General features: G+C 35.2%; 1 protein-coding gene across 7 annotated transcripts in view; it reads right to left on the bottom strand.

The window, feature by feature from the left end:
* LOC128982006 (vascular endothelial growth factor receptor 1-like) overlaps nt 1-17344 on the bottom strand; it is a 137284-nt gene that overhangs the window by 119071 nt on the left and 869 nt on the right. The gene's annotated exons all lie outside the window — the stretch shown is intronic.

Genomic DNA, 17344 nt, shown 5'->3' with positions numbered 1-17344 from the left:
AATTGTAATAGATGTCGTATTTACAATTTGGAATAGAGCCAGAATAAGTTTTAGGTTATTATGAGTTTGTTAAAAAATAAGTCTTGGCGACAATGCTTGACGTAATCATTAGAATAATGGAGAAACAATTCTTAGTTATAAATACGACTTGAGAAAATATGACTTGCGCCTTATATCACATAAACGTTACGGTACCTATATAGTGATTCATACTTTGGTTGTGATTAGGATATCCATACTTTAAGCGCCATAGGTACCACACCGACGTCCGCCGCTACCGCCGCGGGAGTACCGCGCACGGACGTTTTACCTCAAGACATACCACACAAAATAGATTGTTTTCGTATTATGTTATCACCAGAAAAAATCATGATTGTTTTCCATGCGAAAAGAATGTTTACGGTGCAAATTCAATGTTTCCTATCATATTTTTTATGTTGTTGACGTAAACAAACAAACATTATTTGTTATTGTTTTAAAATAAAATAATGGTAACCCGTTTTTGGGTGGGCACCCGTTTTAAAATAATGATTGTTCTGTGGCACTTTTGGTTGTTTCAAACAGTTTTGCTTATCAAAAAACCTCAAGTTATTAATATATAACAAATTATACAGTCACTAAAAATCATGAAATAATTTATTTTTGTAAAAAAATACAATCAACATCAAACGCTCTAAAAAGAATGAAATAATTTTAATAAAGTAAACTTTTGTATTAGTCAAGCTCACGTATTTCAAGTCGGTGCGGTGCGGCTCTAACTGCAAATATGATAAAAATAAAATATTGTGTGTGTATTTTTAAAATAAATAAATTGTAGCTGGATAACATAAATATATAAAAAAACATACAGAACCGTTTTGTTTATATACCAAAGGAAGTATTTTCTTGTATTTTATGTTTACTTTATATTTATGTTTACTTTAGAATGAGAATGAACACATTATGAAAATAACACACACAAATAATCTATATGAATAGGAAAATAATTTTTTTTTATTATGATAGGGAAAAGAAGCTAGTTTAGTATTAAAACGTTACTTTTCCAAGTTAGAAACATTTAAATGCATTATAATCTTTTTAAAGATATTTGTTAATACCACTATAATGCCGATCTTTGGTTACGGTAATAAAATAACACCCAACGCATAACTATGAATTAACACCTTTAGTTATAGATAGTCACCTGCAATATGGACACCCTCTTTCAATTTTGTATCAAAAATCATCATAGGGCCGCGCCAACTTAAAATACGTGAGCTTGACTAATACAAAAGTTTACTTTATTAAAATAATTTAATTCTTTTTAGAGCGTTTGATGTTGGTTGTATTTAAAAAAAAATTATTCTAACAACATTTATAACTTCTAATCAGTTCGTGGCATACGGACGCCAACCCTCTAATCTGTTAACCAACAGATGCGTTCTCGTCTGTTTTTTATCTACACTGCTGATAATTTCCTCCGAAGAATAGTTCACTGGAATACAACGGTATAAGACTATAAGAAAATAACAGAGTTAAAAAGTGGGTTTTAGATCTTATTCCATCTATTAAAAAAAGTATGGACCCTCTTTAAGACGTAACCCTTTGCTTAAAGATCATTCTTCAGCAAACATATGTCATAAGCGTGTGACTTTTTACGGTTCGATACTGGACCTAGCTGTCCTTGTAGAATTGATGGGTTTTTAATAAATAATGGTCTTGACTAATGAAACACCTGGTCTGATTCAATAATAAAATAACAAACATAGATATGCACACGGATATCTGGACACAGATCATCTCACTCCATTCTACACACCCATACTTCACTCATATTTGGGTATAAATTCGCACCTAGGTGGCGTGACCATCTCAATAATTAATAAAACAACTGATGTATACATTTATAATGTTGAACTGAGTTATACGTGTGAGAAAACACACCAAATGTGTGGATGTTAGCTGAAATATCCGTATGGTTACGAGAATTGAAACTGTACCATGAAACCTGAGTACCGGTAAATAGTTTCAATGTAGAAATGATATTTTACACCAGATTAGTGGTCACATAGGTTACAGCATTAGTCTTTTATGCTGACATTGTCACGTATCTGTAGTAGTTGATCAAGACTATGGCCATACTTAGCGACACCAATCGACCAATCAGTGGTACTGTAGAACATTGGTTTCATGGAGAAAAAATAAAAATTCAGTACAACGTTAGTACACCAAATATAACACTGATAGCTTGAGGGTTGCATTTGAAAGTGTACATGTTTGTAAGTGCAGTGCATCCATAATCAACGGCTGTAAAGTTGGTAGAATACATTCCAGTGATCTGACACCAATAATGCAGAAAACTGAACAGAATTATTGTGAACCATTGAAGTATATAACACAAAGATGAACCTCCATGGGCCTGTTTCCCTCCCATCCCATAGCATTTTAGGATTCCAGACACATTATATTTAACTACAACAAAGCGTTCCCACACACCGCAAAGCGCCAAAAAGCGTTACCACACTCCACAATGCTAGCCTTTACTACTTCCTACACCACTTCCTACGTCGTGGATATGTTTCCCTCCCTTCCCATTGCATTTAAGTAGTTTTAGCGAATTTCCCTATAGGGAAGTAGCTATTACCGTAGGTCTCATGGTAAGACCTAAGCCCGGGACCGATTTACTTTTTCATTTTGATGTCCCCAGAGGCCAAAAACACCATTCGTTCAAATTTATATATATATATATATATATATATATATACTAGCTGTAACCCGCGGGCTTTGCCCCGTTTAACTTCTTAATTTTCAAGATTATCTCGTTCGCATGGCTCAATCACGTCCTGGTTGAAGTTTGTTCGCTACGCTCACTCACCTTTTGGTTGCAAATTAGCTGTTGTCATAAATGTAAAAGAAATAATAGTGCTGCACCCTGTTGGTAATTTTTGTAACTTTAATGCTATTGAACATCACAGAACAGAACCAACTTGTTTAATTGAAACAGCTGTTAAGATTCAATAATTTCATTTCTCATAAGGTTAACATGGGAAACTCCAGAGCCACTGGGGCGGAGCCCGAAAGGATTTTTGAAATAAGAATATGCCTATATGTTAATCGGGAATGTGAGCTATCATCATGCCAAATTTCAGCCCAATCCGACCAGTATTTTTCGCGTTCACTTGTCACAAACATACATCCATCCATACATCTAAACTTTCTCATTTATAATATTAGTAGGATATCTATATGTGTCCATCCGCACGATAACTTGAGTAATTTTTGTCCGATTTTGATAAAATTTGGTTTGAAGGTTTAAGGCGGGATAAACTTGAATGAGTTCGCAAACCAGCATGATCGGACTATGGGAACGGGGGTTTATGGGGGGTTTTATGGGGTAAAAATAGGTTTTTCCCATTTTTGACCCTAAAAACACAAAATTTCACAATTTCTTTTTAAACCATTTTGTAGAGCTTAAAAAAACTTATAATTTAGTATATTGAAGCGTTATTATGCGTCTAATTGTTACGGAGAAAATTCAAAAAAATTTTAATTTTAAAATTCCCATGTTATTCTTATGGAGAATAAGTCAACTGTTGTAGTGTGCTTGTTTATGAACATATTTTGATTGATTTTGGAAAATACTTTTATTTCTTACTAAACTAATATCATTTTATTTAAAACAATCTTTATTACCCTCCCTGTTGCAGCAAACCTAAGTACTCGTTAAACTAATTCTTTTTAAATAGGAAATAAATGTGCTATTTTTTTTTGAGGCATTTTAGTGTAAATCCAATCAGGTTAATGGAAATTCGCTTAGTCTGCAGGTTTGCTGCGGCGGGGGTATATAAACGTTAACCTAGCTCCAACAAATGATTCACACTCAACACCAGTAGCCTTTACTACTTCCTTCAAAACTTCCTACGTCATAAACCTGTTTCCCTCCCTTCCCATAGCATATTAGTATTTTATATACGTTGACCTAACTCCCACAAACGGTTTCCACACTCCGGAACACTAGCCTTTACTACTTCCTTCATCACTTCCTACGTCCTGGACCTGTTTCCCTCCCTTCCCATAGCATATTAGTATTTTACATACGTTAACCTAACTCCCACAAACGGTTTCCATACTCCGGAACACTAGCCTTTACTACTTCCTAAATCACTTCTTACGTCGTGGACCTGTTAACCTCCCTTCCTATAGCATATTAGTATTTTATATACGTTAACCTAACTCCCACAAACGGTTTCCACACTCCAGAACACTAGCCTTTACCACTTCCTTCATCACTTCCTACGTCGTGGACCTGTTTCCCTCCCTTCTCAAAGCATATTAGTATTTTATATACGTTATCCTAACTCCCACAAACGGTTTCCACACTCCGGAACACTAGCCTTTACTACTTCCTAAATCAATTCCTACGTCGTGGACCTGTTTCCCTCCCCTCCAATGGCATTTTAGTATTTTATATACGTTAACCTAACTCCCACAAACGGTTTCCACACTCCGGAACACTAGCCTTTACTACTTCCTTCATCACTTCCTACGTCGTGGACCTGTTTCCCTCCCTTCCCAAAGCATATTAGTATTTTATATACGTTAACCTAACTCCCACAAACGGTTTCCACACTCCAGAACACTAGCCTTTACCACTTCCTAAATCACTTTCTACGTCGTGGACCTGTTTCCCTCCCTTCCCAAAGCATATTAGTATTTTATATACGTTAACCTAACTCCCACAAACGGTTTCCACACTCCAGAACACTAGCCTTTACCACTTCCTAAATCACTTTCTACGTCGTGGACCTGTTTCCCTCCCTTCCCAAAGCATATTAGTATTTTATATACGTTAACCTAACTCCCACAAACGGTTTCCATACTCCGGAACACTAGCCTTTACTACTTCCTAAATCACTTCTTACGTCGTGGACCTGTTTACCTCCCTTCCCATGGCATTTTAGTACTTTATATACGTTAACGTTAACCTAACTCCCACAAACTGTTTCTATACTCCGGAACACTAGCCTTTACTACTTCCTAAATCACTTCTTACGTCGTGGACCTGTTAACCTCCCTTCCCATAGCATATTAGTATTTTATATACGTTAACCTAACTCCCACAAACGGTTTCCACACTCCGGAACACTAGCCTTTACTACTTCCTTCAAAACTGCCTACGTCGTGGACCTGTTTCCCTCCCCTCCCATGGCATTTTAGGATTACAGATACATTAATCTTACTGCCACACAGCGTTCCTACACTCCTCACTGCTAGCCTTTACTACTTCCTACACCACTTCCTACATCCTGGACCTGTTTCCCTCCCTTCCCATGGCATATTAGTATTTTTTTATACATTAAAATAACTCCCACAAACGGTTTCCACACTCCGGAACACTAGCCTTTACTACTTCCTAAATCAATTCCTACGTCGTGGACCTGTTTCCATCCCTTCCAATGGCATTTTAGTATTTTATATACGTTAACCTAACTCCCACAAACGGTTTCCACACTCCGGAACACTAGCCTTTACTACTTCCTTCAAAACTGCCTACGTCGTGGACCTGTTTCCCTCCCTTCCCATAGCATATTAGTATTTTACATACGTTAACCTAACTCCCACAAACGGTTTCCATACTCCGGAACACTAGCCTTTACTACTTCTTAAATCACTTCTTACGTCGTGGACCTGTTTACCTCCCTTCCCATGGCATTTTAGTACTTTATATACGTTAACGTTAACCTAACTCCCACAAACGGTTTCCACACTCCGGAACACTAGCATTTACTACTTCCTTCATCACTTCCTACGTCCTGGACCTGTTTCCCTCCCCTCCCATGGCATTTTAGGATTACAGATACATTAATCTTACTGCCACACAGCGTTCCTACACTCCTCACTGCTAGCCTTTACTACTTCCTACACCACTTCCTACGTCCTGGACCTGTTTCCCTCCCTTCCCATGGCATATTAGTATTTTTTTATACATTAAAATAACTCCCACAAACGTTTTCCACACTCCGGAACACTAGCATTTACTACTTCCTAAATCACTTCCTACGTCGTGGATCCGTTTCCCTCCCTTCTATGGCATTTTAGGATTGCAGATACATTAATCTTACTGCCTCACAGCGTTCCTACACTCCTCTGTGCTAGCCTTTACTACTTCCTTCATCATTTCCTACGTCCTGGTCCTGTTTCCCTCCCTTCCCATTGCATTTTGGTAAAGCCGTGAACTTTGCACATGCTATGCACAATATTCTGCAAGGACTTCCATCATGACCTCCTATGGCGCACCTGATCAATATGTTGAGCATCATTATCATTTTAGGACATGTTTATATAGATTTATATATATATACTAGCAACAATGCCCGTTGTGGTTAAATACAACGGTCTCTTGTAAAATAATTGTTGTGAAATCTATACACCACTTTACTTACTAATATTATTGGTACAGATTAAGCACATAACATTAGAATCGCATACTTAACATATAAGGAATAATAATAAGGAACTCACTTTAAACACAAACGAGCTTGTTGCCCGTCCTACGTACGGGAATCGAGTTGTCAACTAAAACAGAATAATTTAGAACATCTAGTTTACACGCATAGACACAAATTCTGGCAGTTTTAATGGTGAAGATCACCTTATAAACAAATGTAACGTGACCACCTATTTATTCCATTAGAATATAGACTTAAAATATGGCGATATGCATTTTAAATCCGATAATTTTACCATAAAACAGCATTTGTGTCGATTTGAAAAATCTTGAAGTGAGATTGGCGACCTATTCACACTGGTTTTGAGTAGAGTAGCTACATGCCACCTCCAATTGCATACTGTACTACTTATGTACTTACCGTACCTTATCTTACCTCCGTGACCACTGAAACTTTTATGAGGATTCTCTTCTATCACCTGCCTCTTCAAAATATAGATCCCAGTCTGAGAATGCATTTCATAACTTAATATTTCCCGTCTATCGTGGGATACTCCTTGGAATATACTTTTTAAAAGTTTATACACAGCCTGTCAATCCAAGCTTTACCTACTTCTGGAAAGCATCCCTATATTTGGGTGTTGACACATTTCTCTTAGCTCTCTGTTCTATTTTATTTGGACCTCTGGGCCGTTATCTTGAACTGGTCTGTATATTTTCTCTGCACTTTATTATCTAACCCAGGATTAAGGTTTTTCGGTTCTTTGGTCAGTGCCCAAGTTTCTGAATCATCAGTACTACGGGGATAGTTGGTATGGTATGAGTCGACTTTGGTTTCTGCTGCACCCTGCAGTTTATTTGACAGTTTTTATAGAGACCTACTACACCGATTGACGCTTTCATTACTAACCAAAATTTTAGTATGCCGACATACTCACATTCAAACATACAGAAAAAGAAGTAGGTATCAACACGTAAATCACTATACCTTAAACAATTAAGCGATTAACTGCTGAAAAAATATTTCCCAAATATGAGTTGAAATTTGCAATGCATAAACTAAATACTTACAAAGATTGCATTTACGACAAAACTTGAGTAAACGCCAGTGTTTGAGATGTTTAGTTCAAAACAAATCATTTCCTGATAACAGAGATCATTCACGGTAGGGAAAAACTACCTACATTTTAAAGTGAAATAGTATTTAGACAAACACTAACGAACAATATTTTTGTAAACAAACAACTCGTAACATAAACATTTCAATGACAGTTATAAACCAGCTGTTAGTTAAACCAGCATTAAAAATACTTTAAATTGCTACCGTCGGCTGCTAGACTTTTTAAAAATTAAAACTTAATTTCTAAAAAACTGAAACCCTTCGTCATTCCCTAGTTCTCAAAATTATATTTCTTTCAACACAAAAATCATGAAAATCCGTCAAGTGGTTGATTCAGAATCGTGAAATAAAAAAACCCTGTTTCGTTTTAATATTATAGATAGATGCAAATTGTTAAAAACAACATTTAATCAATGAGAAATAAATTAAATAACAATATAACAATAAGCTGTTAAATTATTAACACAGGTTTCGTATGTTTAGATTATGCATACTGGTAAACTAATTATTGTCATCCATAGAAATTGTTGGGTTTTCTTTTCCGAGTCGGGTTAAAGGTCTTCTACCCGACCGATTTTCATAATTTTGGTCTTAAAATAAAGCTATGCAAGCACATATTTGTCATCAAGCATCATTATTAATTTATCTAATGTATTGCTCAACGAAAAAATATAAATTTGATTTATTTTTTATTTTTTACTTCAATTAAAGATGTATTCCAGCAGTTCTAATTAAATTACCCTATATGTTTTGGTCTAAAAACCTTAAGTGAAATACCAGCTTTCATTTGAGCTATTGATTTTTAGGATTCCGATCATAATGATCCTACCTTAAAGCACACTGCCGAATCACGAACGAATCAACAATAATTATAATCGTTTTAGTATTTATCTGCAGTCAATGATACGTAACTCAAATTTTATTTTAAGTTATTTTATATGTCTTGGTCTTAAAATACTTAAAAGGCTTTCACTTGAGATTTTGATAGTTTTAATTAGTTAAGTTAAAGATATACTGTATCGCTCAATCAGGAAACATAAATTTAATTATATTTGGATATGGAATTAGTTTTAGATATATTTACTCAATTATAATTACGTTATTCTATTTGTTTTGACCTAAGAACCTTCAGTGAAATACCAGCTTCAATTTTAATTATTGGTTGTTATGATCGGACGTACCTAAAGCACACGCTCCACGAAAGCTAAATCACGAACAATCCAAATTTTTTTTTTAAATGGAGTTATTTATCATCGATTTATAGTCAAACGGTCTTGCTTGCAACCTCAACAGCAACTGTCAGACCTTGACGGGTTTCACCAAATAAATCTTGAAAAAAAACAAACTTTCATAATTATTTGCAAATCTACACGAATTAGGCTTTCCAATGACCTATTAATTAATTAAATTGGTTCAGTAGAACTGTAGATTTAACTGTTTAAAGTTTAATAACATCATATTTAATTCAGTATTTTCTCACCACTATAAATTGGGAGGTTGCTTAACGTTTTTGCAAATAACTTTAAAATGGTGAGGAAATCGACCAAAGTGGAAGGTGATATTCCGATAGAGAATAAAATTTCCTACAAATTACTATTATGTATTTCTGGAAAATACTCAATAAAGGCAGCCTAATGTTGGCTACAAATATAAACTTGGAAATATAAACTTGGAAAAAAGGAGTTTTAAATGTATTTTTTTTTTTCACCTCAAATATCTAATAAAATCAAACTTTCATAATTATTTGCAAATCTACACAAATTAGGCTTTCCAACGACCCATTAAGTAACAAAATCGGTCGGGTAGAAGTCTATATTTAGTTGTACAAAGTTTAACAAAAATATCTATATATATAATTCCGTAAGTCAAATTTTTGTAAAGAAATTGTGAGTGACTGGATGGCCGTAGAAGGATGGGAGGGGTCTTATTTTAAAGGTCTTGACGTGAATTTTGAGGGAAAACTATTAATTTTTCTTATTTTTTTACCATAAATTCGCAACAGAATAAAACTTTTCCCATTAAAACAACATAGACCAGGCCGGGGTTGGGGTTGAGTATGCAAAATTATTCGGACGCACTTTCTCTTTTGATTGTTGTTAAGGACACTTTGGACAGTAAGAAAACGCATGTTGCCACGATCGGCTGTGGTCGAGTACCAATATGGCTGCCATCCAATATGGCGGACCAACTGACTTGACATTGATCGAGAAAAATGCAAATAACTCCATAGTTTTTCGACCGATTTTGATAATTCTTTTATAGTTGAAAAGAAGAAGAAATTTGCTTTAAGAGTCTCTATTACACTTATAGTGATATCCCGTTTAAAAAGTGATAAATTAGATTTTAATAAAGATTTTACTTTTAAAACGGATTAAATATTCATTGAGGTGATTATATTTGAGTTTTTACTGACGAAATATGTCGGAACTCAACCTGTAGCTGCTTGGGTAACAAAAACGTAATCATCCTTTATCATTTAATAACCAAAATCTAATAATTTGTAATTTAATAATCCATATATTAATAATGTTATTAATTTACAACGAAACACAATTGGAGAAGGTAGTTTTTAAAAAAGAACACTGCAAGAAAAACTTCATGTAACGATTGGTTAAACAGATTTTATAGGGTAATTCGACCCTGCCGAGTACAAATCTGCGTGTTGCCAAAGCGAAATTTGAACCGGAAGTGCGGTATCCAAGATGGCGGCCAGACCCTGTTTGCCCCATTACTCTTTTGTTATTTGGCCTAAAATATTGGCTTAAACATCTGAATAGTCGTCTTCTCAGGTGCCAAACACATTGCGATACTCAAAATGTACTTACATCAAATTTTAAGAGCTTATGTTCCAAGATGGCGCCCAAGATGGCGTCCTAAAACTCTGTTTACGTATATCTCTCTTCTTAGTTGGCCTAAAATAATAGTTTTAACATCTGCATAGGGGTTTTATCAGATTGCAAACACATTGCAATACTCCAAATTTACTTACTTAAACTTTAAGGGGCATATGTTCCAATATGACACCTATGATGGCGTCCTAAAACTCTGTTTTCGCATATCTCTCTTATTAATTGGCCTAAAATAATAATTTAAATGTCTGCATAGGGGTTTTATTGGAATTCCGAACACATTTCAATACTCAAAACGTTATCACAACAACCCTTGAGGTAATATATACCAAGATGGCACACAATATGGCCGCCAAAAACCCCTGTTTCCGAATATCTGCCTTGTTTGTTTGTTTGAAATTATTATTTAAGCCTCCAAAAAGGTTTTTTCTTCTGATGCCAAATGGATTGAAACACTCATTATATACTTCATACCATTGTGTAGGACCTAGGTTTTAACATCAGCTGCCAATTCTGTCCTTGGAAGAGAACAAGAAATATGAGGAAAAGGCCATCTAAGAGAAAATAAATTGTTAATTGCAATATTTAAAAGAAGATATGAACAAAATAAATGTACCATTTAAAAGGGTCAAACATTGTCGAGAACGGCAGCGCAGTTTGGTGCAAGTCTTTTGATTCTTCTTGCGTGTTTAAATTGTAGATATACACTTGGATAAACAATTAAATCCTAGGATATCTATGAAGGCTTTTGGGACTGACAAGGATCTCACAAGGATAGGATGTACTGGTGTCAGTGAAGCCCCCAGCTATATGACTCGGAACCATCTTCACCGGTCGGACAAGATGAGCATTTTTCAACACGTTCTAATGGAATGTTTTTTAGAACTTTCAGTACAACAAATCATTTAGTTTGTAAAACCATTGATGATAGTATGCCCCTACTAAAGATCGTGTCTTCACCTAACGACATCTTAGGAGTTGCAGTCACCGTACATTACGTGTTGGAGGTAAGGCTTCCTGATTTTTTATAACGACAAAAACAAGATGAGTTTCAAGCACTTTAAAGTTATGATATACAATATCTTGAGGAAATATCTACTGCCAAAAGATTAGAACAATTTTTTAGCTCTGAGGAAAACTAAGCTGGTCTCGCCCTCTTCATCTCGCAAGAAGTTTTCCATCATAATTTTGGGACGTTTGAAGTTGTTGTATATATCTCTCACCTGAACAGGTGGGCAAAGACTTATCCAGCAGGGATGAAGCTATACACCTTTATTGTTGTTATGAAAAAAAAACGTAACCCTAGCCTCCAAAAGGTAATGTACTGTGATTCCTAAGATTTCATTAGGCAAAGTCACGATGTTCAGATACTATCCACAACGGTTTTACAAATTAAATGATTTGTTGTACTGAAAATTTTAAAAACGTCCCATTTGAACGTGTTTGAAAATGATCATCTTGTCCGACCGGTGAAGATGGTTCCGAGTCATATAGCTGGGGGCTTCACTGACACCAGTACATCCTATCCTTGTGAGATCCTTGTCAGTCCCTAAAGCCTTTACAGATATCCTAGGATGTAATTGTTTATCCAAGTGTATATCTACAATTTAAACACGCAAGAAGAATCAAAAGACTTGCACCAAACTGCGCTGCCGTTCTCGACAATGTTTGACCCTTTTAAATGGTTCATTTATTTTGTTCATATCTTCTTTTAAATATTGCAATTAACAATTTATTTTCTCTTAGATGGTCTTTTCCTCAAATTTTTTGTTCTCTTCCAAGGACAGAATTGGCAGCTGATGTTAGAACCTATGTCCTACACAATCGTATGAAGTATATAATGAGTGTTTCAATCCATTTGGCATCAGAAGAAAAACCCTTTTTGGACGCTTAAATAATAATTTCAAACAAACAAACAAGGCAGATATTCGGAAACAGGGTTTTTTGGCGGCCATATTGTGTGCCATCTTGGTAAATATTACCTCAAGGGTTGTTGTGATAACGTTTTGAGTATTGAAATGTGTTCGGAATTCCAATAAAACCCCTATGCAGACATTTAAATTAATATTTTAGGCCAATTAATAAGAGAGATATGCGAAAACAGAGTTTTAGGCCGCCATCATAGGTGTCATATTGGAACATATGCCCCTAAAAGTTTAAGTAAGTAAATTTGGAGTATTGCAATGTGTTTGCAATCTGATAAAACCCCTATGCAGATGTTAAAACTATTATTTTAGGCCAACTAAGAAGAGGGATATACGCAAACAGAGTTTTAGGACGCCATCTTGGGCGCCATCTTGGAACATAAGCTCTTAAAAGTTGATGTTGGTACATTTTGAGTATTGCAATGTGTTTGGCACCTGAGAAAACCACTATTCAGATGTTTAAGCCAATATTTTAGGCCAAATAACAAAAGAGTAATGGGGCAAACAGGGTCTGGCCGCCATCTTGGATACCGCACTTCCGGTTCAAATTTCGCTTTGGCAACACGCAGATTTGTACTCGGCAGGGTCGAATTACCCTATAAAATCTGTTTAACCAATCGTTACATGAAGTTTTTCTTGCATTGTTCTTTTTTTAAAAACGTACCTTCTCCAATCGTGTTTCGTTGTAAATTAATAACATTAATAATATATGGATTATTAAATTACAAATTATTAGATTTTGGTTATTAAATGATAAAGGATGATTACGTTTTTGTTACCCAAGCAGCTACAGGTTGAGTTCCGACATATTTCGTCAGTAAAAACTCAAATATAATCACCTCAATGTATATTTAATCCGTTTTAAAAGTAAAATCTTTATTAAAATCTAATTTATCACTTTTTTAAACGGTATATCACTATAAGTGTAAGATAGACTCTTAAAGCAAATTTCTTCTTCTTTTCAACTATAAAAGAATTATCAAAATCGGTCGAAAAACGATTGAGTTATTTGCACTTTTCTCGATCAATGTCAAGTCAGTTGGTCCGCCATATTGGATGGCAGCCATATTGGTACTCGACCACAGCCGATCGTGGCAACATGCGTTTTCTTACTGTCCAAAGTGTCCTTAACAACAATCAAAAGAGAAAGTGCGTCCGAATAATTTTGCATACTCAACCCCAACCCCGGCCTGGTCTAACATGGGGTTTAATTTGTTTACATCTTTTGAAATTAAAACAGCTGTGCCACAGATTTGTATTAGTTGTATTTCTGAAAATCTGTGTACTCATAGCCTTTGATATAGATACCAGCTGTACTTTTTATGAATTTCAGTTTGTTTACTACAAAGTTTGTTTACATAATTTTTAGTTATGGTGATCTATAGTTATCTTATCGTATTTCTTCTTTTCTACCTAAATATAGTAATGAACAACGGAGGAAGGCCGCGTCGCCGAGGTGTTGGCTTTCGAAATCAGCATGACAGACGACAGCGTAGGCGAGAAATTTATAATGAGGAAAGGAATGAACAACCACATCATGACGTCGAAGATACTCCTATTTTTAGATTACCACTTATAAACGAGATACCAACACACAATCTGGGCCTGATGAATGATCAATGTATGCATTGTGGTGCGTTGCACTTTGTTGAAGAGTCTACAAATGGTCACTACAACTCTTGCTGCCATAACGGTCTCATACATCTACCACAACCTGAAAATAACAATGAACCACAACAGTTGTTTAGGAATGGACATTTTATTAAAAACATAAGACAGTATAATAGTGCTATGGCATTTGCCTCACTCTCTACCACGAAAAAAGAAGTTCAAGGCAATGGACCATATTGCTTTAAAGTCCAAGGTTAAATTCACCGTTTTATTTCGGACTTATTACCAGGTGATGAACAAGCCCCTTCATACGGTCAGTTATATTTCATTGATACTGCAGTCGCAAATAATCTTAGACTACAAAGAACCGAAAATAGTGCCCTCAAGTTGGAAATAGTAACTCAATTATTGTCTGACATATTATCAAATAACCCATATTCCCAGACTTAGCCTATAGAAAAGCTAATGAAATGATGACTAATGAAAGCATTAAAAACATTGAACTTCGATTCGTAGACAACATTTCGATGGATATTAGACGATTCAACAGACCTTCCGCAGATGAAATTGCTGGAGTGTTTAATTCAGAAGAAGGTGAACCTCCACACAATCGTCATGTAGTAATTTACAACCGCCAAAGTGGGCCTAAGCTTTTATCAATATTGAGCCCACACTGTGATCCAATGCTATTATAGGCTATCCTTTGTTATTTCCGAGCGGCGAACCTGGGCGGGACGCAGAAATGACTCACAATGGACAACGACGTCAAAGACTGCGTGAGAAGCTTACCATGCTACAGTTCGCCAGCTATAGACTTGCTGTTCGGCCCGGCTTCTCAAATATCCATGCTGCTAAAAAACTATTTCAACAATATATTGTAGATCTATACACCAGAGTTGAAAGTAATAGACTAAATTATATTAGACATCACCAATCGCAGCTTAGAGTGAACACTACCACGGATTGCAAGATTTTGTTTTGAACAGAGCACAACTAGAAAGCGTCACTGCGGGTAAGATTGTTGTGTTGCCATCAACATTTGAAGGTAGTCCGCGTAACATGACTCAACGTTATCAAGATGCAATGGCTATCGTTAAAAAATACGGAAAGCCTGATTTATTTATAACAATGACATGCAACCCTGAATGGACTGACATACTATCTTCACTGAAAGACAATGAAGCACCAGCCGATCGACCAGATATCGTTTCCAGAGTATTTAAATGTAAATTAAATGAGTTGAAAAAGGACCTCCTAAAAAATAATGTATTTGGAAAGGTTATTGCTTTTGTGTACGTCATAGAATTTCAGAAACGAGGCTTGCCCCACTGCCACATACTTTTAATCCTTGACGAAGAATCAAAATTTCGTGAACCAGCCCAAATAGACCGATGTGTTTATGCAGAGTTGCCTAATCCCAATGAGTTCTCAAGTCTCCATGACAAAGTTGAATCAGAGTATATATGGCAAATACAAGAGAACAGAACAATACAGAAAACAATTCATATACAAAAAACATAGTTTATCCAGAGGTTCTGACTAATTATCAAATGCAATAAGTAAGTAGTGATTTCTATTCATGTAAATAAAACTTGAATTAAACCAAATTTTAATTGTTTTTTATGCTAATTATTTTCAAAATAAAAAAGTTTACTGTTTTAGAGGCTATTGTCCCTACAAACCACCATTTAAATGTAAATGTATCTACTGTATATAATATATTGTATACATTTTGTGTTGTAAACTATATTATAATGCTAGAAAATCAGTGCTTATTTATAAATGACCAATGAAGGTTGATAAAAAATTTATGTATTTTGGTTTTTAGGGGCTTTTGCCCCTACAAGCCCCTAGTAGGCTATATAATTCAGTATTTTCTCACCACTATAAATTTGGAAATCACTTAGATTATTGCCAATATCTTTTAAATGGAGGGGAAATCGACCAAAGTGAATGGGATATTCTGAAATAGAATAAAATTTACTACATATAACTACTATGCATTTCTTGAAAATACTTAATAAAGACAGCCAAAAGCTGGCTACAAATAGAATCTTGAAAACAGAAACTTGAAAAAAACAGTTTTTAATGTATTTTTGTAATTTTTACTTTTTCACCACAAATATTTAATAAAATCACAATTTTAGAATTATTTGCAAATCTACATGAGTTAGGCTTTCTAATGACCCATTAATTAACAAAATCGGTCCAGTAGAAGTCTAGATTTAGTTGTACAAAGTTTAACAAAAATATCCCTAACTCAGTATTTTCTCATTACTATAAATTCGGAGGCTGCTTAGCTTTTTTGCAAATAACTTTTAAATTGTGAGGAAATTGACTAAAGTGGAAAGTGATATTCTGAAAGGGAATAAAATTTCCTACAAATTGATACCATACACTTCTTGGAAACACTAAAAAAAGGCAGCCTAAAGTCTCACCCAAATAAAAGTGTGAAAAACACCGTTTTCAATGTATTTCTTATGGAAAACATGTTTTTTTTTTATTATTCACCATAAACCAAAACAAAAACTAACTTTCATAATAATTTGCCAATCTACACGAATTAAGCTTTCCAACGACTCATTAATTAATAAAATCGGTCCAGTAGAACTCTAGATTTAGTTGTACAAAGATTTTTAAAACTGAATTATATAAAATAGATAGATTTATATATATATATATACGTCCGTGAACGCGATAACTTGAGTAATTTTTGTCTGATTTTGATGAAATTTGGGTTAAAGGTGTAAGGCGGGATAAACTTGAACGAGTTCGCGAACCAGCATGATCGGATCATGGGAACGGGGATTTACGGGGGGGTTTTAGTGGGTAAAAAATGGTTTTTCTCATTTTTGACCCTCAAAACACAAAATTTTCCAATTTCTCTCTAGACCTTTTTAAAGAGCTTAAAAACCCAAATAAAAAAAAATAAAATAAATCTATAAGTATAAAAGAGGATGTTTGTATATTTAACAGTGATAAACTCAGACACCGCTGAACCGATTGCCACGAAACTTGGTACATACGTGTAGAATGTCATGGAATAGGTTTATACACCATCAATTTCGTGATCCGTCCAATCGGCTCCGCCCCAGTGGCTCTGGAGTTTCCCATGTTAACCTTATGAGAAATGGAATTAATGAATCTTAACAGCTGTTTCAATTAAACAAGTTGGTTCTGTTCTATGATGTTCAATAGCATTAAAGTTACAAGGATTACCAACAGGGTGCAGCACTATTATTTCTTTTACATTTATGACAACAGCTAATTTGCAACCAAAAGGTGACTGAGCGTAGCGAACGAACTTCAACCTGGAGGCGAGTTAGCGTAGCGAACGAGCTAACCTGAAGGCAAGTGAGCGTAGCGAACGAGCTAACCTGAAGGCAAGTGAGCGCAGCGAACGAGCTCCAAC

The sequence above is a fragment of the Macrosteles quadrilineatus genome, unplaced genomic scaffold (genome assembly GCF_028750875.1).
Source record: "Macrosteles quadrilineatus isolate MER2022 unplaced genomic scaffold, UCM_ALF_1.0 Scaffold_77__1_contigs__length_550361, whole genome shotgun sequence".
NCBI classification, from domain to species: domain Eukaryota; kingdom Metazoa; phylum Arthropoda; class Insecta; order Hemiptera; family Cicadellidae; genus Macrosteles; species Macrosteles quadrilineatus.
Note: the sequence above shows the minus strand (reverse complement) of the source record. Positions and strands in the feature narration are given on the sequence as shown.